Source organism: Lepus europaeus, chromosome 20, assembly GCF_033115175.1.
Source record: "Lepus europaeus isolate LE1 chromosome 20, mLepTim1.pri, whole genome shotgun sequence".
Classification (NCBI taxonomy): Eukaryota; Metazoa; Chordata; class Mammalia; order Lagomorpha; family Leporidae; genus Lepus; species Lepus europaeus.
In genome coordinates, this window is record NC_084846.1 from 43523248 (window position 1) to 43547381 (window position 24134).

General features: G+C 39.1%; 1 pseudogene; it reads right to left on the reverse strand.

Annotated features, from left to right (window-relative positions):
* Window positions 1-398: 398 nt before the first annotated feature.
* Window positions 399-24134, reverse strand: part of LOC133749397 (protein SET-like) — a 29421-nt pseudogene continuing 5685 nt past the window's right edge.

A 24134-nucleotide genomic window follows, 5' to 3' on the forward strand; every position in this document is an offset into this window, starting at 1 on the left:
CCTCGTGTTCTAGTCCCGGTTGGGGCACCGGATTCTGTCCTGGTTGCCCCTCTTCCAGTCCAGCTCTCTGCTATGGCCCGGGAAGACAGTGGAGGATGGCCCAGGTCCTTGGGCCCTGCACCCACATGGGAGACCAGGAGGAAGCACCTGGCTCCTGGCTTTGGATCAGCGCAGTGCGCCGGCCGCAATGCACGGGCCGTAGCAGCCATTTGTGGGGGTGAACCAATGGAAAAAGGAAGACCTTTCTCTCTGTCTCTCTCTCTCACCACCTAACTCTGCCTGTCAAAAAATAAAAAAATAAAAAAAAAATAAAAAAACACAAGGAGACTGAGCACAAGATGGAAAAAAATAAAAAGAAGAAGACAATAGCTACTGGAGAAAATAAAAAAAAGTTGGAATCCATCAGTGTTTTCTAGTTCTCCTTCATCTTCCTCTCCTTCCCCTTCATCACCATCTTCTTCTTCTTCTTCCCTTTAATCCCCATCCCCTTCTTCATCAATGTCTTCAATCTTTCATCATCATCATCACCATCATCTTCTCCTCTTCCCCTTCTTCATCATCCACATCAGGAACCAAGTAGTGCTGAAAGGGATTCGGCCAAGTATCATCCTTGATGACCTCTCCTAACCCATCTGCACCTGCATCAGAAGGGTCAGTAAGCCAGGGGAAGATGCTCTCTGGCTTTGCTCTGCGTTTGACTTGAACGTTCATCAGATCCTTTCCAGATTTCAACTTGATCTCAATGGACTTTGAAGATGGATCACCACTCTCGTTCAGTTGAAATTCTTCAGAGAGAACTTTCTTTTCGAGTAAGGATTTTCATCAAAATAAAAATCTATCCTGTAACCTGATTTAATATCTTCAAGTTCTGTCACTTCAACTCTGGTCAGATAAAGCAGCGCCTCTTCATCCTCCTCCCCACGCAGTGCAGATACTTGGCAAATGCTGTTACCCCAAAAATCTGGGACTTTTGCAAGAGTTCTGACCTCTTCTGAAAAAATGCTTGGAGGAGTTTGTTTTATCTCTGTCCTACTTTCAAAATCTCCATACTGGCTTATTCATTAAGTCTGTCTATTTCATTGTGTATTTCATCAATATGTTCGGTTGCTTCTCGTTCTTTTTCTCCAGTCCACAAATCCCGAGAGGCCAATGTGTCCGCCGGCCTCGGGCCAGCAGCTGCTCATAGCTTCTTCGTTAGAGGAAGGATCCAAGATGGGCGTTTGGGGCCCATGCTTCCAGGAAACTCTGAGCCCCAACACCAGGCAGAAGGAACTCACACAATGATGTTTGATTTCATGTTTCTGCCACTCATCAGGAGCTCCCTCACCAAAGTAACGCAAGGCCTCTGACCCATCAGCTTGCCAGGATTACCTGCCTGCTGTTCAGCCTTCCCCTGCTGATGTCCAGAGGCTAAGCCAGATGCTTGCGTTCCAATCCCTGCTGAGCAGGTGGGAAGAAGTCAGTGATGAAGAAATGTGCATCCCTGTTCTGGAAGGACACTTGCCAGAATTCGTGCACACCAGCTCAACTTGCATTTCATTGACTTGAGTGTAGTCACATGTTTAATAACACCTATGGGGGGAAGTGGGAAATCAATGTCTATTCTGGTTGGCCACCTAAAATTTGGAGACTCCATTACTAAGATAAAGGACAAGGATGATAGTTCAGCATATTGAATTCCCTGTACTGAATACTAAACAAAAGCACAAATAAATTAATGTGATTGAGACTTAAAACTCAATAGAATGCACTTTTATTTTTGTCTAACTTCATGGAATTTTGATTTAATAATTTGTGCAATATCTACTGCTTGAAAATTATTCAAGTTTTGTAACAAAATACACTACATTATGTTTTCTAAATATTTTATGGTCATATATACACAAGAAATATTCTTTTTTTGAGATAATGTAAATAAATACATATCAATTTATCCTATCCTTATGGATAATGAATTTTAATTCCTAATTTTTCCTATGTTTGCAAGCAATTTTTGTGTGAAAGTTATTTTTTAATTCATAAAGATCCTCCACAATTATATCAACATTAAGATTTTCTTTTCTTTTTTTTTAATTTTTAAAAATCTATTTATTTGACAGGTAGAGTTACAGACAGTGAGAGAGAGAGACAGAGAGAAAGGTCTTCCTTCCGTTGATTCACTCTCCAAATGGCCGCAATGGCCAGAGCTGCGCTGATCCGAAGCCAGGAGCCAGGTACTTTGACCTGGTCTCCCATGTGGGTGCAAGGGCCCAAGCACTTGGGCCATCCTCCACTGCCCTCCCAGGCCACAGCAGAGAGCTGGACAGGAAGAGGATTAACCGGGACTCAAACCAGCGCCCATATGGGATGCTGGTGTCGCAGGCAGAGGATTAACCTAGTGTGCCACGGCACCAGCCCAAGATTTTATTTTCTATCCTGTAGTTATTTTTAAGATATAAAATTGTTTTTCGACTTTGCTTTGTATCTCTTAGAGTACTGAGCTACACATTAGAGCTACATATCTCTAATTCTCATTTTGAATCTGACATTCCTTGTAGTAAATAATTTTTAGTATAGAATTCTACTTTCCACTCGTTCTGCTTCTTAATTGCTACTGATTCAAGACAGCAGGTTCATTTACTATTGCATGATCATTAATAAAGTGCCTTTATTCTGTAAAGAAATATTTTTCTTGTGCATAGATTAGAAATACACATACGATAAGCTATCTCATTACATGAGATAAACAGGCCCTTTTATAGGACTTCTCCATTCTTCGGTTGTTTTTGCTTCTAATTTTCACCTCCATCAATTGAAAGCCAGCTTTATTTTCTTTTCTTTTGCTTTGTTTTGCTTTGTTACATAAAGGAACACAAGAGTTGCATTTTCTGATTGCTTGCATTTTGAGACTTTTTTCATTGCTTCATACATGGTAGTAATCAATAGGGGTATAATATTCTTGTAACACATCCCAGATGTATTATTTAGAAAAAGAATTAACTGAAATATTATTAGAACCAAAACAAATTTTGCAATATGGTTGGTTCTGATACTATTATGCATAAGTGGTGCTCCCTAAACCACAGAGACTGGTTTGTTAAGGAGTGTCAACTGAAGGAACTATAAAAATAAAATACTTATAGATCTTTCTTGACTTTCCATCAAACTTCACCTTCAATCAATCATGCTATAGTATATTTTCCACATGTGCTGTTTAACAGCACCTTGAACAAATTCCATAATATTTTGTTTATCAAAACGTATCTAGATTAAAGATTCAGTCATAAACTTGATTTAAATGACTTCTCTCTTCATCTCAACATAGGTTTGAGTCCAGGCGCTAAGGATCTGAGGTGTGAAGTAAGACCTGGTTAGCTGTTTTAATTATATTTTCCCCTCTGCTCTATGTATAGCTTTTCAGGATTGAAGCTAATTCTTCTAAAACTGCAGAAGGTAGTTCCAGGCTTCAAGAACTAGCAAATAAAAACTTTCTGATGACATGAAGAATTTGGTTTGGTTCTAGAAACTATTAAAGGCCAAGGTGACTTGAGGTTAGTCAAAAAATGGCCTAAAAGCAGGAGATGTAGTTGAAGATTTAGGCAAGGGTCACATCAGAGAGGGTTTTGAAAGCTGTAAAGAGACTTGTGATTTTCTTCTACCACAATGGGAAACTATTTGAAGCTTATGAACAAAGGAGGCACATGATATTATTTGTAACTTTAAAAGGCATCTCTGGGCATTGTGAAAAGAATGATCTGTGAGGCAAGATTAGAAGAAGGATAAGCAGTTAAGGAAGGATGGCAGAGGGTCAAGCAAAAGAGCTTAGTGGCTTGCATCAGGGTGGTATCAAGAGAGATGCTGAAAAGACTCCAGATTGCTCTTTTATTTTGAATTTCCAGATAGTGGGCCTTGCTGATGGATTAGACATGGTGTTGGAGAATAATGAATCTGTGTTTTTGAACTGAGCAGTTGAGTGGATGGTGGTACCATTGACAAAGATGGGATGGATATGTTAAAGAAGAGGAAATACGATGGAAATAGGAAATTAAGAGTTTGGTTTTAGACACATTGCCTACAATGTTTATTAAATCAAAGTAGAAATGTTAGGTAATTATGTATGTGGATCTGGACTATTTATATAAATGCAGAACCATCAGTGTATTTATAGTAAATACAGTCATGGGAATGGAAGTGATCACCAAGTGAGTGAGTGTTTGCATAGGAAAGAACAGACTCAAAGACCAAACCCAATAGGATCCCAATATTCAGAGGTTAGTAAGATAAGGAGGAAGGAGCCAAGGAGACTGACAAGGGATGCTTGGTCCAATAGGAAAACTAGTGTGATCCCCTGAAGATTTGCAAACACATAATAAATTGTTTCAAGAACTGTGTCAATCTCTTTTTCAGCACCCTTAATATTTTGGCTGCATCTTAGGCAGTTTATTGAGAAAACCAGATAATTTTCTTCCTGGTTCAATGCCAAAGTACTTCCTGTTGAGAACTGCCTTTCCCTGTGTGGCAGTTTTTTTCAAGACCTCATATGTACAGGTCTCCTCTTCCCAATTACACTGTAGTCATAGCATATGAAAATTTAACTCATGCAACCTGAGTGATTTCACCTATCACTCTGGTCAATGCATGTGCCCAAGAATGGGTGAAAAAAATATAAATCTAGAGTTCTAGGGTTTTAGCCAGAAGAAAATACAATCTGTTTTTTAAATTTACTTACTTACTTACTTATTTATTTAATCTTAAAGGTAGAGAGACAGAGAGAGAGAAAGACAGACAGAGATAGCTCCCATCTACTGTTTCATTCACCAAATGTCCACAACAGTCAGGGTTGGGCCAGGCCCAAGTCAGAAGTCAGGATCTCAATTCAGGTCTCCCACAGGGTGGCAAGGACTCAACTACTTGAGGCATCATCTACTGTCTTTCAGGGCATTAGTTAGCAGGCAGCTGGAATGGAAAAGGGACTTGGACTCAAACCCAGGCATTCCAATATGGGATGCGGATATCCCAAGAGGCAACTTAATCACTGTACCAAACACCCGCCCCATACAAAGCAGTACATTGTAAACCTACGGATTGGTTGTGAGAGGTTTTTTTGGAAGATAATTTAATTATCTAAGAGGCTAATTTAACATTTTGTGCGAAAACGAGATTGAAGGATGTTTATTTTTGTGCAAAAAAAATGTAATCCATGCATAGTTTCTTTCAGAAAATGTATTTCCACAAAAGTTTTAAAGACCTCTCACATGCATGAAATTAAAAACATTTTCTGCACCAAAATTTGTATTTTAATTCCATTTTGCACAAACTTTTGAAGTACCTTGGTATATGTTTGCCTTAGAATCTGACCTTCAGACATAGCCTTATGTAAGATGTGATTCCACCTTACCTGAATGGGAATGGCATTTGGGCTGCCCAGCTTTATCTTTGTGCACAGAAAAGGTGTGTGGGGTGCTCTTGGCTCCAGTCCATTAAGTCCTGGTAGGTGACCTTCAGGTCCCTCTCATCATCCAACAGTTAGGCATTCCTTGGGCCTGGTATGGCTAAGGTGCAGTATTTTTATTCAACATTGAACTTCCTGGTTATAATAGATACCATGGACTCATTTTTGGTCCTTGACATCATCAAAACAGCTATGATAATAGCTGCTTTTTCACACATGAAAAATCACTTTTCTCAGAAATTTCCTCTGTCTTCATTCTCAACAGCAATTCTACTATTGAGATGACTACATAGCTCAAAACAGTACTGTTTGGTGGTGTGGATATTTTTATTTATTTATTTCATTCAGTTCATTTCTTCCTTTTTTTTTTTTAAAGGAAACTACATCAAGCAGTCTTGGTCATTTCCAGTTTTTGCAACATAGCAGACTCCTTTTTTTGTTTAGGAAAAAACAGGTAGCCATTTTAAATATGTGGTGAGAGACCAGCACACCATGGTCTTGATGGCAAAGGAAATTGCTGCAGCACAGTTTCCATAGATGAACAACACTGGACAATGTTACCTCTCTTTCACATCAATTTGTATCAATATTCATATTAAGGGTCATCTAGAAAGAAAGGAATCAAAGCTAAGTTATTAGAGGCTATCTGATAGTGTCCCTGAATTAATCCAACAGAATGACTGAGAAGCTTCCAGGAAAGTTGTACTCAGGATCATTGTCAGGGCCTGTTCTGTGAATGGGTAGGCAGAGTGGCTTATGGCAAAGCAGATTGTAGGGGCCCCTCTTGAACCAATGTCTGAAAACCATGGTACATCCTGGAGGGAATGTCTGTGCATGGGCATAAATTCATAAAATTATATCTTGGACTTTGAGCCTGGTTTGTTTTGAAGCAACCTCCAATGAGAATAAGCCTGAGAGGAGAAGCAGTTCCCTCCATATCCTAGATTCGGAGGTAGGATCTGCAACCTTCAAGCCTTGGGGCTCTGGCTGTGCCCTGGAATAATTGACTTCTTGTCTCGGTGGCAATACCATGCAAAGGTAGCAGCACTAAAGAAGGAGTCTCCCTTGAGGGAAATGACCAAATTTTCCAGTTTCCTCCTCTGCAAAGAGTGATTATTTCTATTGATTCCTTCCAATGAGAGTACCTTTGGTAGGTACGTCCAGAGGGAGAGCCTTTTCCTGATCAGTAGGATGAAGACTTGGAGTCAAGATGACTTAGGCACCAGGAACAATGACACTTATTTTGCATGCCAAGCAGAAGGCCATGTTGTCATCAGGATTTTTATATAAAACTTGGAGACTGCTTATCAATAAAGCTACCTTGTGAACCCAAAGGTAGTGATCTTTTCTTCAACAACGAGGGTAGGATAGAGCTTACGGGAAGCAGAATGCAACTGAAACTCAGATCCAATATTCTGCTGCTCAGCTGATGTCTTATTAAAAATGTGTGCTCGTGGCCAAGGAAGTAGGAGGTGCGCTCTCAGCTGTCAGCAGAGAAGAGAGTGCCGTGCCCTGGATCCATCTTTAAAGGCTTGCACAGTGAGATCCCCGTCCACAAGGAGGGAGCCGTTTACATCCTCTTCCCACATGACAATCAAAATCACACCACAGACTTCACTTTTCTCACTTCTCCTACACAAGGGCTCATGGCTGGGCATAAGATAATGAGGACAGGCTCTGTCACCCACAGCGTAGCAAGATAAGATGTAGCATAGTCAGGAAAAAAATTATTTTAGGGTCCCCTCCCCCAGAGTTTTCCTTGGTGACTCAATTCATCCTCTATGTGCTGAAATGGGGGATATCAGATATGGGATCCTCAGATGCCCTAACATTTAATTCTGGCTGTACCACTAGCTTCATTTCTGTAATAGTTATGCTACTAAATGTCTCCATGCCTTTGTCTCTTTGAAGGGAAAATTCAACTGTAACTTATAGAATTACAAGGAACACCACATAATGGTAAAGTCTGTGAAGTTCATTTGAGATTTGGATCATTTTCCCACCTGCCCAGAACTAGCCCCTCTTATGTTCTGTAAATAGTCACTCCCATAAATTGAGATTTATGAAATACATAATTGCAGGAATGCTTTTTAAATCTTTCTTACTTTTTGTCATGTTTATTGTTATGGCCACTACCATTATTATAGTCACTACCATAGTATGGCCCTAGTGAGCAGCAGGTTTCTTAGCCTGGCTAGTAAAACCCATTCTATGCTTCACCCAGTTCTCAGTGTCTTTAATTCTGTCTCCAAGAAGATAATCATTAATTTCAAAGGTATTAAATATATGTTTGCTCTGGAAACTGAGACATGCTTAGTGCCAATGAAGACAACAGAAAATCTAAGTCAAAAAACAACAAACAGTGGGTTAATAGCATTGAACAACTAATAAATGAGGCATAAGAGGAGTAAAACAAGAATAAAACAAGAACAAGAACACTAGAAACAAGAACAGGAAGAGGAAGAAAATGACCATGACACAAAAATAAAGCAGTTACTTGCCCTTTGCCCCAGAAACTCAAAGATCGAGTAGGATATTTTCTTTCCTCCTATGACTCAGCTTGTTCATCTGAAAAACAGGGATAACAGAGCAAACCAACACCACTTAGTAGGGCTATATATCTTTGCACAATTTACAGATATGGTCAATGTTCAATAATTAACCACAAAACTATACTTGACCATCAGGCACATGTGTAAAATGTCCCATAGAAAATAGAATATCTCATTGGTCCCTAAATGGTTCAGTGTATAGATTAGATCTGTTTGAGGGTTGCATTTTGTTTGTTTTGGGTGAAGTTAGAAGTGTATATTGATTGTACTATTATCCTATCTTTAAAATAACATTATCTTATTGTAGCATTTTGTAGGACTACTACCTTCATAAATCTCTAATAAATTCATGAAGAATTTACTTAAATATTAAAATTACATAAGTCATCAAATAATTCCAAAGAAATATAAATACCTGGGAAGTATAGAACCTTAGTTTTTGGCATTCATTTTAATACAAAAGACAAAGTTGGTTTAAATATCATTTAATTACATTCCCAGAGATTTTTTGTACAAATCAAATGATAATAGATTATACATGGACTAGTCCAAATTGCTTCCCAAAACGAGTATTAATATAAGAATACAGTTCCTGAACCATAACCAGTGTGGGCCAGACTTCAGGATTTGTCATGTTTTTAGCAAGGTAATATGAGCATATACTGTGTATTTTTTAACACTCCACTGGGAGCTGGTAGAAGCACTCAAACACACTAAATTTCCTATAGTAAAACATGTAAATATTCACAGTAAGTGGAATAAACATGATTAAATTGTCTCACATCCATTTAGACAATTTACAAACAAAACAAAACATATGTTTGTTAAGTTGTTGTTTTCTGCCCCCAGAATTATGAAGCAGGGATTGTGTGTTCTGTAAAGTATTGGGGATGCTCTGCAGTCACCTGTGGGAAAGTCTTTGAAAACTTAATAGACACCCCTGGGAGGCTATAAAATCAAATATAAATAATAGCAGTAGGCTCACATCTTCAGGAACTCACCGAGTATGTAAGCCAGGGAAATTTCCTGCCTAGGTTCCCAGCATTGAAAGTAAATGAATCCCTAATACTCCTTTGAGAATATTTCAAGTAGGGAGAAAAGAAAGTTGAGGAGAGAATTTTGAAACCAAGGATGAGAAGCCCACAAAGAAAGAGAAATGGGTCTGCCAGAGAGATGGGAGATGACCACATGAGGATATGTCCCTTGGGAAAAACGGCCTTTTTTTAAAAAAAAAAAAAATCATGTATCCCATGACTGCCTTGTTTTCAAAGATACTGCATGTGCTGAGAATTTAAAAAGTCTAACAGGCCACCTTTGGTGGCCTGGATGGCAGTAAGACAGCCTCAGGGGCTCAACCATGGGCCTTTGGATAAGGCTTATGCTAAGAAGGGCCCACTTGTGCTTGCTTGAATGTCCTCAAGATCCACAATCAAAGTTGAACAGGCCCCACCTTTTCGTTTTGCACTAAGCTTTGTAAATTATGTAGCTGGTCCTGTCCACAGGCAATCCCATTCCTGGAATGGGGCAGAGGACAATCTCTGCTCTCTCCTCTTGCTAGAAGTGGAAAGACACGTTGGCACCTCAGTGCGGGAGGAACTGGCCGATGGAAGGCCAGAGGGAGCCTATGCTGCGGCTCTTCTTGGTCTCCTCCAGGCACAAGCACATTTTCAGACAGGTAAGTGATGCACAGTGCCCTCCCTCTACTTATTATTGGTATGAACCATAGTGTCCAGTAGGACACACAGCTCCCCATGACAGAAGGGTGACCTGGGTCTTTCTCACAGGAAGGCTCTCTGGCTCATGCAGCAGTTGGTGGGTATTTTGAAAATAGAATCATCCCCAAAGTGCCTGAACTGAAATTAATGACGTTTTATGGTTGCTTTACATTCAACAGTTTGCAAAACCTCTTCACAGCCATGGTTAGGTTTGTATTGATTCATTTGCTCTCTAAATATACAAGCACACATGTGTACACCCCACATACATGCACACACACAATATCCCATATATACACACATTTTTTATTCTGCATGAAGTAAAAACTGGACCCTCTTCATCTTAATAAAGGAATCTTTTCTCCTTTCTCCTTACTAATCTTCATTATGTTTTCCTCTTTTTTATCATGGAAAATTCATGGACCCTGTGGCCACCCTTAGCACTCTCCCTTAAGGACTCATGCACAGGCTGGCTTCTATCCCTTATATCACAGACAAGGTGCTCACCATGGTATCTAGTGCTCCACTGCTCTCAGGAAACCTTGCCTCTCACTCCTTAAGGCCTTCATCATGCCATAGAGATGCCCAAACTTTTCAGAGTACTCCTTCCTGGAAATGTAAGCTGTCTGTGGACCCGCTGGCCAGTCCCTTGTTGGGGTAGGCTCTTCTTCTGTTGCTAGAGCATAGTTCCCTTGCTGGCTTCCTCTTACTTCTCTGGTCTCGCTCTTCAATCTACTTCATAATTCTTCTTATTTCCACAATGATTGGGAATACCTATGAGTTCCTCTATGCCTCTGCTTTATTTGTTCTACACATTCTTTCTGGGATGTCAGATCAATAACTTCCTGTGATTTTGAGAGTCATTTATGCCAGTGTGATTAAGTTCCCAGCTTCTGGAATTGTGGACACCTAGGATTGAATTCAGGCACTTCTACCAACCGGCCATATGACCTGGAACGATAAAATATATGTAAACCACTCAAAACTCAGGATTCTTGCTTAGAAGATGGGAAGAATAATCCCTGTTCTGCTACAGTTACCACAAAGAGTCTTTCATTTATTCACTACATTTTCCTAAGGACGTCCCATGTCCTATGCAGTTATTAAATACAACGTAGTAAAATCTTTATCCCAGTGGCACTTCTATTACGGTTGAGCTAGACAGTGAACAGATGTGCAAGTGAACCACTTAATACTCAACAGTGATGGCAGCTATGAAGAAGAAAGCAGAGTTAAAAATGAATGACTCAATGAGGATGACAGAGCACAGTGCCTCGCACAGGGGGAGTGCTCATTATAATCTGACACTGTCATCCCCATCATCTACTTCACCTGTAGTAATGGTCCTGTGTCTAGCCTAGATATCTCTATGCCCACAGAGACCTCAAATTTAGTGTGCGTAATGCCGAGTTCTTCCTATTTCCCTGTCTTCTCTTGATTTACATAAAAAATCTTGTTGGATAATCAAAGAGACTTCAATCAGCAAGTCAAAATGAGGATTTAAACCTGGACACAGTCCAAATTGGCCCCTACACAAGATTGTGTTAGACTACAGGTTTTGTACTTTTCTTCCATGTATGTGTGCATTGAGTCAGGTTTAAACCAGACAGATTTATGTCATGGTTATCAAATAATTAAAGTCAAAGAAGGATATCTGGTAATAGTTAGGATAATTACTACTGTATGTAGTAATAGACTAGGTTATTGATTAAGAGAGTACACTACATTCCCACAGCAGGGGAAGCAATGAATGAGGATGTTACTCATTTTTTCTGTAACAGTCCTAAGACATAAAACTCACTCATTCTCAAGGTACAGTAGATGTTTCTTCATCATGAAAAGTCAAGCTGAATCTGTGGAACTGAATGCAAGGCATCTTCACAGCACAGACAGTGTCCCTGCTGACTTAGGTCTCTCAGTAACCACTGCACTCTTAAGCCCACACTCCCCATTTTACATATCTCTTCTTTATTTTTTTTAAAGATTTATTTATTTATTTGAAAGGTAGAGTTGACAAAGAGAGAGAGAGAGAGAGAGAGAGAGAGAGAGAGAGAGAGAGAGAGAGAGAGATCTTCCATCTATTGGTTCATTCCCCAGTCACAACAGCCAGAGCTGGGCAAATATGAAGCCAGGACCCAGAAGCTTCTTCCAGGTCTCCCACATGGGTACAGGGGCCCAAGGATCTGGGCCACTCTCTGCTGCTTTCCCAGGCACATTAATACAGAGCTGAATCAGAAGTGGTGCATCTGGGACTTGAACTGGTGCCCAAATGGGATGCCGGCACCACAGGTGGAGGCTTAGCCTACTATGCTATGGTGCCAGCCCCTACCTACCTCTTTGTTCTACACCTTGGTTGATAGCACCAATGTCTCAACTGACCAGCAGTCTTTTCTGCTTTCCCTTCCAGCCCTGTGAGCCCTGACCTGTATCAGATCTTCAGCATTTCTTGCCTATCTGCTGTGAGAGTTTCCTAGGTTCCTTTTCACTAGGTTAATCTTCAATTAGTGCTTCACATAATGACTGGGATGGTGCATCAGTCCCTGTTTAAATCCTAAAATGACTTGCTATCATCTTCTGTGGGTACAGCTCAGGATTGTTAGCCCAACACACACATGCAGACTCCATCTTATTGTTCCTACTCTGTCTCTTTCCCCACTTCCCCTTCCACACTGTAGACTCCAGGACATGGAATTGTGTAAGGTACATCATGGTCATGGGGCTGTCTTGTGCTACCCCTGAAATGCCTTCCACACACTCTTTAATCTCTATCAAAGTCTCAGGCCCTACATGACATTGTTTAAACATTTCCCTGGTCCCCACCTCCCTCAAACTTTTCCTAAATGTTATTGAGCTGGGTATCTTCTATAAGGCTCTTATGTGCCCTGCTAAAATCTTCATTTCTTTCCCTAAAATCACCAGATTCCTTTGCTTTTTATTTTTGTGCCTATTTCTGCCAGGCACCTCCTGAAAAAAAAAAAAAAAAGAAGTGATCCTTACTTGTTTTCTCAGGGTTCTTTCAATAGATCCCTGCCCCCATTCCAAATGTATACTCATTTGTCCTTCAAAGCCTATAACTGTCAATTGTGAACTTTGCAAAGTCTGGATTTGTCCATCTTTTTAAAAATTAATTTACTTATTTGAAAGGCAGAGTTACACACAGAGAAGGAAAGGCAGAGAGAGAGAGATAGAAAGAAAATTTCCTCCATCCGCTAGTTCACTCCCCAATTGGCTGCAACAGCTGGAGCTGAGCCAATCTGAAGCTAGGAGCCAGGAGCTTCTTCTGGGTCTCTCACATGGGTGCAGGGGCCCAAGGACTTGGGCCATCTTCTACTGCTTTTCCAGGCCATAGCAGAGAGCTGGATTGGAAGTGGAGCAGCCAGGACTAGAACCAGTGCCCATATGGGATGCCAGCACTGCAGGGAGCAGCTTTACTCACTTCACCACAGCACTGGCCCCTGGATTTGTCCATCTTAAAAAATATAACATGGAAATGACAAAGGTCTGGTCTATATTGAAATTTGTGGAAAATTTTCCTATAACCCTTCAAAGCCATAGTTCAGCTATGAAGATACCCTATTTCCATTATTAAACAGACTACTTCACATCTCACATTTTAGCATCTGCTTTCTTTTTTATAACATTACATTGTTCTCCAAGCATCATGGAGTAATCCTTTCATTAATTCTATGTAATCAGAAGACACAGTGTGAATTTTACAAATCAAGAAGAATCCCCTATAAAGGAAACTACTAGAACCCAAAATGGAAATACAGTAATCTTTATTCACAGGGGATGTTGTGAGACCCCTAGTGGATGGATGCCTGAAACCAAGCCTAATACCAAACTCTATATAGATATTCACCTATGATAAAGTTTAATTTATAAATTAGGTACAAGCTGTCCCACTTGGATTCCATCTCCACCTCTGGCTTCTGATTCCATGTTCCTACTAATACAGACCCTAGGAAGCAGCAGGTTGATGGCTCAAGTAGATGGGCTCCTGCCACTCTTTGGGGGACTTAGATTGAATTTCTTGTTCCTATCTCCGGCTTGGCCCAGGCCTGGCCATTGTGAGGAGTGAACCAGTGAATGAGAGCTCTCTGACTCTCAACTAAATTTTTTCCTAATAAATATTTTTAAAAGGGCATTATGAAAGATTAACAACAATAACAATAATAGAGTAGAACAGTTACAACAATATACTTTAAAAACAATTATTTAAAACTTATAAATTAGGTATTTCTGGAGTTTTCCATTCAACATCTTTGGATCACAGTTGACTGCAGATAACTGAAACTGTGGAAAGTGAAGCCAATGGTAAGGGATGACTACTGCATATTTTCTAAATCACTGACATTTCTTTTCATTGGGCCCTCTACAGCAGCCTGAAGCAGAGAGCACCGGCTTAGCATTTACTTTCCCTTCCAGCACTGTCCTCCCTTGAGTTCAGTCTCTACTCTTATTACCATTAGAAACTATAGATTCTGCCATGTTCAAAAGTGAACTGACCACCTCAATGAGCTCCAGCTCACCACCACCCACCCTTTTCCTTCTCCTGAATTCACATCTTGGTTACTGCATGGAAATTAATGTAGGTGTATTAAGTCAAAACCTTCTCAAAGATCTTAACTTTTTTCTGCCCTTCCCTCTACACATGTAATTAGTCCCAGAGTCTGCCATTTTGCCTTCCTTAATTGTAGTGTTTGGGTCATTGATATTCCACAAGACTGTTGAATGTTGTTCTTATGTTCTCATTCTCGTCTCCTTTTCCATGGCTTTCTAAACTCTCATCTACACTAATCATATGGTTTTCCTATCCTAGTAATCTCTTTCCTTCAGGAACCTTTCAAATGGTTTCCAAACCTTAAGACAATTTGGACTTTAAAATTTTCTGTATGAAGTCATCAACAGCAAGATAAATAGAAATGCAGTAAATCACAAGTAAGGAGTTTTTGTCTCTGGCCCCCATATGCATTTACAACTGCATCTCCCCTTCTCCCCCAAAGCACAGTCTCTATCATAGCCAATGATGACTTTCTCAAAAGACCACACTTCTCCATGTTGCCTTATGTTCCCTCTTGCTGCTTTTTTCCTTCATGGTATACTCTTTTCTACTCATGTCCCCTTCCTTTATCATAGGCAAATTTCTATATAGAGAGTTTGGTATTAGCTTTGGTTTCAGGCGTCCTTACACCAGAGGTCTTACAACACCCCCTGTGAATAAAGATTACTGTATTTACATTCTGGGTTCTATTATCTCAAAACCTGGCTCGAACATCTCATGGGATAACTTGATGACTTATTCTTCCATCCTATGGTCTTTATCTCCAATCTCTCAACAGAGGGCAAGTGTGGTGTTCCAAAAAGTCTTCGTACTAATTCTATTAATAAATCTCACTCTATTACTTTTGGTTATGTATACATAGTACCTATTAACACTAGGAGCTCCTAACAGCCAGGGATAGTGTCTTCTCCATTTTATAGTCTAAACGTCAGCATTAGTGCCTGGCACAGAGTTAACACTCCATAATGTTTTCCAATAAACAAATGAAAAAGACAGTAAGAGTAGAAAAAGCAAAGCACTGATCTATCCATCTAGCACCTAATAATATTTGTTTCTTTTTGTAAAGAGGAAAAGTATAGTTTAGGGGTAATATCATTGTCATGATGATCATGAGCTTATAAAAATGGCCTTTAAAAAAATAGCCTTAAAGTTTATGCCTTGGGGCCGGTGCTGTGGCTTAGCTTAAAGCCACAGCCTGCAGTGCCGGCATCCCACATGGGTTCTGGTTTGAGTCCTGGATGCTCCACTTCTGATCCAGCTCTCTTCTATGGCCCAGGAAAGCAGTAGAAGATGGCCCAAGTCCTTGGGCCCCTGCACCCATGTGGGAGACCCAGAAGAAGCTCCTAGCTCCTGGCTTTGGATCTGCGCAGCTCTGGCCATTGCAGCCAGTTGGGGAGTGAACCAGCAATGGAAGACCTCTCTCTCTCTCTCTGCCTCTCCTTCTCTTTCTGTGTAACTCTGCCTTTCAAATAAATAAATAAATCTTAAAAAATAAAAGTTTATGCCTTACAGAGTGGAAAAGGGGCACATTAATTAGCAGAAAATGATGTCAAAAAGAGATGCTCTCCAGAGATCTTTGAGAATTTACAAAACTGCTGTAGTAAGGACCAACTACAAAGAGCATGAAGAGGGTCTCTAGGGGACTGAGGACAGGGTGATTATTTGGAGTAAAATGTAAAGGTTACTTTCCATTGGAGGGCATTGGTAAGAAAATGAGCCACTGGCTATGAGAATAAGGGCAATAAAGAAGTAGAAGGGTGGAAAAAGGCACCAGAAAAGAACAAGCTCAGCTATGACAATCAAAGAAATAAAAATAATATAAATAATCATGTGAACAATTATCATACTAGTATTTGCTTCATTAAAATATTTTAAAAATAGTGACAAAAGTATTAATGAGATTTTTGAAGTGGAATCAGGAATCCTTAACTATGGACTATAGCCTTTGATGAACTCAGATGAAAAACCTGGCCCAGGATAAAAATCCTTTACTGAGTACAGTACCTAATTTGTGTAAGCAGTTTATTCTCATGAAAATGCCAACTCTGGTAGAGAAGGGGGGACACTGAAGATAGTCTTGATAAATCATGAATCTCCAGATGGAATTACGAACAAAATGCAAACCACAGGAGAACATCTGAGCATCCAAACTGTACAAACAACCCCTCTTCATAACACAGATCCACTTTCCACTTTCTTCTTCTTCTTCTTCTTCTTCTTTTTTTTTTTGACAGGCAGAGTGGATAGTGAGAGAGAGAGAGAGACAGAGAGAAATGTCTTCCTTTTCACTGTTGGTTCACCCTCCAATGGCCGCTGCGGCCTGCGCACTGCGGCCGGCGCATCGCGCTGATCCAAAGCCAGGAGCCAGACGCTTCTCCTGGTCTCCCATGCGGGTGCAGGGCCCAAACACTTGGGCCATCCTCCACTGCCTTCCCGGGCCACAGCAGAGAGCTGGCCTGGAAGAGGGGCAACCAGGATAGAATCCGGCGCCCCAACAGGGACTAGAACCCCGTGTGCTGGAGCTGCAAGGCGGAGGATTAGCCTGTTAAGCCACGGCGCCGGCCCCCAGATCCACTTTCAGAAGACCTTGGGAACAGGCTCCAAGGCTTTCTTCATCAGGAAACCAGAACGTCCATTATCCTTTAGAAAATGCTTTATTGTGCGGTCCACTGTGCAGAGGATGGAGTGGTCCTGCTTGAACAACCACTGTGGCCCACTGAGACACTGGTCTGTACCAGCACCATGTTTAAGGAGCTGCAATACGAGAAGCCAGATGTCTTCTTCCCATCTGTAGATTCACAGCACACTAAGCAATTACTGCAAGACCAACCGTCACATCTGTTCTGTGGTAAGGGATCATATGAGACTGGGCAGGACCATTTGTATTTAGCATGATACTGAGTCACAGTGACAAGGAAAGGACAACAAAAATTAGGCTTGTAGATGTCTCAGATTCCTCAGTTATCTTTTAGAGAGGTATTTGGAAGCAGCACTGGACTCTTTGAACTAAGATTCATGTAGGTAGGGTTTTCATGAATTTGGAGAGTAGGAGAAAGTCCTGAGATGTTAGTGAGCTCCTAGGTATGGGGGCATATTTATAGTCCTAAACTGTTTAGTCAAAGAATATTTCTAAGGAATAGTTTCCAAAGCAGTTTGAATCAAAACTCTCACATAAATATAAAATGAACATGTGTCAAAGATCTTTATTTGTCTCATTAATTAATGACAAAACCAGTAGAATGTTAAAAACTGCTTCAAAGGAGAATATGATTTACAGAGATATTCTCTACTGGACAAAATTTATTTGAAGAGCTATGAACCATTTGCATGGTGGTGGACAAGACTCATTTCCATTATGGTCAGCTTTCTTCTCTTCTACAAAGTTGATAACAGTTAAGTGCACATGTCCCTCTTAAGTCAGACAATTCTCACAAGAGAGTCTGTTGGGCCATGTCTGGCATTCCACTGAAAAGACACCCAGGAATCCTTTTCTCCTCCATTTCTAAGCTTTCAGCATTTTTGCTTGGAATCTAAAATCAAACATGGAAACTATTTCTCTTTCAACTGCTCAGCTGCTCCTTACACAGAGCATGTTCATCACTGTTAAGGCAAATTTCAGGCAGGAAAGTAAAAACACTGGAACTCATTCACAATGAAATAAATGTAAGAAAAGCTTGCGAAATGCTTTAAAATAGACCAAGAAAGTTACTAGAATCCTGTTTAATAGACTTATCCAGATTATCTCCACTTTTCATAGTCTGAGCTATTTTAAATTTCTGTAAGTTGTAGAGAAATGATAACAAAGCAAATGATTTTCACCCATAAAATTGCAAAGTAATCATGCCAAGTGGAATGCAATTGATTACTGCCCTGCAATGGACCTATTTTCTATCCATTTGCAAATTCATTCCCACATTTTGTATTTGCCTATATGTATGTGTGTGTTTTTATGCTTTTACATATGTATTGATATCTTTGAAGTAAAGTATCATAGTGACTTGCCTATTAATAAATTAAATAAAATCATTTGAAAGTGTTTATTTTATAGTTATGTCAGAGTTGTGATTTTACTCCCTTTTAAAATGAACTTATTTACAGAAATAAACAATATGAGGATACTATCAACCCAGTGGAGACAGTTCAGAACACACCATTTAACTTCTGCATTATCAAATGACGCCAGGCCCATTCTTTGACTATATCAAAGGAATTTTCACAGAGCAATCAGTTTAATGTCAGTCTCTGGATGCAAACACTTTTTTTTCTTCATGTCATTAAAATGATTTTGGCTTATGGTGAAGGGTTAAAGGATATAATCTTTCATATCATTTAGTTCCTAAGTCTCTTACTTTACTAAATGAATTTGGCACGAAGTAAATGGAAATAAAGCAGATATTTCTATCTTCAGCAATGTAAAAAGTTAGAGAACACAGAAACTTGAATGGCTCTCTTGCTACAAATTCTAGACAGTAGTTCCCACTCAATCCAAGACCTCCAGTGATGTTAGAAACCTCAGATAGTATTGAACCATGTATATGTGTGTGTGTGCATATATAGTATGTAACTATCATATATATACACTACATACATACATACTATGTTTTCCCTATTCATGCATACTTATAAGATTTAAATTATGAATTAGATATAGTAAGATATTCACAATAACTAATAATACAATAAATAATAATAAAGTCATAAAGAATAATATATCAATAAAATAGAGCAATTGAAATATATATATACTGTAATAAATGTTATACAAATGTGGCCTTTCAGAAGAATCAAGACAAACACTATTTTCAGATCTCAGTTGTCTGCAAATATCAACTAAAAAAACTGAAACTACATATAAGAGGAGACTACTGTCTTAAAAGAAAATTGGCATTGCTGAATTGACAAATTGCAAAGACACCTCCAGGAGGAAAACAAAACCAAGCAAAGCACCCTGAGTTATAAATTAGCCTTTGATTCTGATGCACTCTGGTAAAGCCTGGGATTCAACAAAGAGACTAGAGTTGTTCCTGGGTAGTACTGTCTCAGCAGAATTATGTGCAAGTCCTCTCTGGACAAAAGAACAACCAATATAGGCCTCCAAATTTTTCACAAGATCACTCAAATACACAAGGGAAAAAATCAGGAGTGAACATTGGCAGAAATTATATATGAACCCAAGAAGTTTAAATCATCATAGAATTTTAAATGTAAGGATTATAAGACAAAGGTCATTGATTAATTGTGCATAATATTCAAGGAAATTAAAGAGAATTGGTGAACTGGAAGACAGATATGCATAAATTATTCAAAATGCAGCACACAGCCAGAGATGGAAAATTGTAAGGGGTTTAGAAGAAGACAGACTGAGAAGGTCTAGAAAATATTACATTAGAGTCCCAGAAGCAGAGAAGAGAGAGAATGGAGGAAAGTAACATAGAAAAGATGCTGAGAAATATTCCAAAGAGTGTGAGGAAAAGAATCCACACTGAATAAATTCACAAGGAATCCCAAGTAGTAAAAATAAAAAGATAAGTGTCTGGACAATATGTAGTGAAACTCTAAGACATCAAAGACTGATAACAACAATAATAGTATTAGCTGAGGCCAAAGACAAAAGGTAGCTCATTTACAAGGGACCAAAAAACTCTCAGCAGACTTCTTATCAGCATTAATGGACGCAGGAGCCAGGGGATTAATATCTGCAAGTGCTAGGGGAAAGGGCCAACTAGAACTGTATATTCAGGCTGTCTATCTTTCAGGAAATATTGAGTAACAAAGACACTAGCAATGTATGAGAATTCCAACTTGTTCACATTCTCACCAACACTTGTTGTTTTCCCTTTGATTATGTGGGTGCCATGCAGAGTTTTGAAAGTGGTGATGTCTGTCTTCTTTTAGATGCTGACACCCCAAGAAAATAATAAATAAGCCAGAATGAATGTATTTCTTTCAGTTATAGCCAAATATTACCTCCCACAATAGACCCCATCACCCCTCCAGCACTTATCCAGGGTTGGAGGGAAAAGCTACAACCTGAATTTTAACTTTAGAGTGGAATATACATATAAAATATATATTCACATTATATATAATATATATTATTTTCCCATTAAAAATACTCAGGGTGTGAGGATATAATAAGGGAGAAGGGGAAATATTTTTGTTTTAATGTAATCTTTACTTGTGTGTTTTTCCATCTTACACATTATTAAATGTATAACCAACAGTGTATCTCAAAATTTTAACTTTTAAGAGAAAAGGAGCACATACATATTAGACAAATTCCAGTTTTCCCAAACTTACCATTAGCAACGTATTCTATAGGTTCTTGGCCAAAGAAAAGCAGGAAACCTAACGAGCATTTCCAACTCAGAAAACTCAGGTTCCAAAAGCATGTGTTGAGAGTGATATCTGTCTGTGGCTCTTTTAGGTCTTCTTGGAAAATTAAAGAAAATAAATTAAGATCAGGTTCTTGGACTCTAAAATGTAGATTCCTGAAGAAGGAGAAGAAAAGTCTCCTTCTAGCTACAGGGCAGAGAGTCCAAGCACAGAGGGACTACCCCAATGTAGGAGAGTCCCAAGGTTCATGGATTCTAATTTTGTATCCCAGATAGAGGTGCAAATAAAGGAATGACTTTAGATAGCTTCATTATAATGTCCTCTGGCTGTCCTGGAAAGAATTGACGGAATCTGCTGCAAAGCAAGACTATTTTAATAGTAAGGAGCACAATTTGCTTTGAAGATCCTATAGGCACATACTCTCAAACCAAATTAAAAATGTCAACCCTGGCTCCTCATGTGGGATCTCTGTCCTTAATGTGCTGTTCATTGTGATTTAATGCTATAACTAGTACTCAAACAGTATGTTTCACTTTGTGTTTCTATGTGGGTGCAAACTGTTGAAATCTTTATACTAAATTGATCTTCTGTATATAAAGAGAATTGAAAATGAATCTTGATGCAAATGGAAGGGGAGAGGGAGCGGGAGAGGGGAGGGTTGCGGGTGGGAGGGAAGTTATGGGAGGGGGAAGCCATTGTAATCCATAAGCTGTACACTGGAAATTTATATTCATTAAATAAAAGTTAAAAAATAAATAAATAAAGAGGAAAAAAAATGTCAACCCTGATAGCAGAGAGAACTCTTTCATCAACCAGTCATAGGATTGGAATGAATAGTAACAAGTAGATGAGTACGCAATGAAGTCAGGGCATGCAGAATAACTTAGCTTTATTTAGACAGTGAGACATGAGCAGCCAAGAAGGAGAATTCCAGTGAAGTACCCAAGACCTGTCATGGAAATGACAAGAGCTGAGGAAAGTTTCAATTACTCACCATGGTGGATACTGGAAATACCAGATCAATGAGATGATTCCATGTCTTTGAACTACTCCTTTCTTAGGGCAAGACACTGGGAAGCATAGGTGATTCTTGCATTACCCCTGTGACTGTTAGGTGATTCCTAACTTCTCACCTTGTGGAGGCTGGTGTGGGCCAAGAAAGCCACAGTTGCAAAGGTGTAGCAGAAGGACTCTAGTCAAGATTCAAGATAGCACTCTAAGTTATAACTCCAAGGGTAAGTTTCAGGGCCATGGGAAATTTCTCCTTACTCCAATAAGACTTTAAAAAAAGGAAAAACACTCACTTTTCATCTTATTTTTCTTTTTTAATTTTCTTCTTTAAAAGAAAGCAAGTTGGGTGTGTGTGTGTGTGTGTGTGTATTCAGGGTTTATACACACACACACATACATTCAGTGACACACACACACAAGATATTTGTGTCCCCCAAATGTCACATGTTGAAGGTCTAATTTCCAATGTGATGCTATTTGGAACTTGGAGTTCAAGAGGTAATTAGCTTTAGATGAGGTCATGAGTGTGGGACACCCATGGTAGTTTAGTGCTCTCATTAGAAGAGGAAGAGACCAGAGCCCTCTACATATATGCACTGAGCAAAGGCCATGTGAGCACACAGTAAGACATCAGCTATCTAAAAGTCAGGAAGTGGTTCTCTCACCAGACACTGAGCCTGTTGGCCCCTTGATCTTAGATTACCCAGTATCCAGACTGTGAGAAATGTTTGTTGCTTAAGCCAAGGGTCACAGATATTGTATAATTTTTGTAAAAACAAATACAGATACTACTGAATCCTTTGAAACCTTACTCCTCTTCTAGAAAATTATCCTATTATCAGTAATCTGCACACACATATTGGACTTCTATGCATTCTCAGATAGTTACACAATGATCTTCTGTGTCTTGGTTTCTTCAACCCTAGTGTGGATAATAATAAACATTTTATAAAATTATTGTGACTTTCAAATGAGATACTATATACAAAGCCATCAGTGCAGTGACTGAAACATGTAAAGTTTTCAAAGCTTCTTAAGTCAGTATCCTTCCATAGGGTTTGATTTTATGCACTTTTGTGTACACAAATATAGTTGTATTCTTAATATATTTGTGAAACTTTGCTCTTTCATTCAGAAATATAACCCTATCTTTGATCCCTTGATATATAGCTCTACCTCCTTTGTTATTATTACTGTGTAATATTTCATAGAATGAATATACCACAGAAAATTAACCATTTCATTGTGCTGGAGGGTTAGACAACATTTCAATGAATCCTGTCCTGTAAACATATGGATTCTTTTCCAGGATAGATATCTACAAGAGGACTTCCTGCATAGAAGGCTATTAATGGTATTTATTATAACAGATAATGTGGTTCTTAAAAAATAATATAAAAAATTTGGGCAGGAACAAAGTATGTTTTTTTCAACCACATGAACTTGGGCTTTTTTGTTGTATTGTAGTTATCCTGGGGACACAGCTTATAGTACTTGATGTGAAGTATGCAAACCTGATTGGTAGCAATGTGTATGGCCCATTTATCATTAACACTTTTCACACACACAGCACACTTATTGCAGTAATGTGAGGTCACACTCTTCCTCCTTGAAGCCATAGCTTTTGGCCTCTGCAAGATCTTCTGTCACAGAAAGAGGGCACGGTTAAGCAGTTGAAACAATGTGGATTATAGAGAGAATTCCTAAAATTCCCCATGTATAAAGAACAGAGTCACAGAAAAAAAGGTTGCTATTAAAAGAAAACAAAATAAATTTGCTAGGGGCACTTGGGCTGCCTCCTCACCCTCTTTCGCCACTCCATTTGGTGCTCTCTTAACAGCTGGTAATGTTCTCAAGAGTATTAGAGAACTGAAAGGAAGACAAAGCATTCTCTTTCAACTCTGCCTCCAACAAGCCTGTAGCAAATTATCAGAAGGAGAAGTTGCCTGTGACACTAACCATCTACGTGCAGACTCTCCAGCTCGTTGAGAGCTCACTCTTCTGTTTGGTAATACTCAGTGTAAAAAAGCATGCTTTTCTAGAAGAAACGCAATAACGATGGCCAAAGAGAACAAGTGAATGGCATGTTATTCCTGCAATAAGAACACTTCAAAACTTCAAAGGTACTTATTATATTGTCAGTTTTTCTTTCTCCAAATCTTATATTTGCATTTTGTATACTCATCAACTCTTCTTTATACTATTTAAACAAGTTATTTTCATGTTTTTGGTATCCCTTTTGGTGTGAAACTAACAACATCAAAAGCATACAATCAGATAGCCATTTTATAAATTGTGCTGTTTTTGTTTGCTTGTTTGTTTAGAAATATTTTGGTGAATTCCAGTAACAAGTTTCCAACATTTGAAATGCAATATCATATTTATGGATTTATTTCTAACTTATCTTTCAATTTGAAAGGTATTTTACATTCATGGTTCTATATTACATCCTTAAATCATACACTTCAAATAAGCATGATAAGCAAAAGAGGGGAAAGTGGAAAGTAATGAAGAAAAATGGAGAA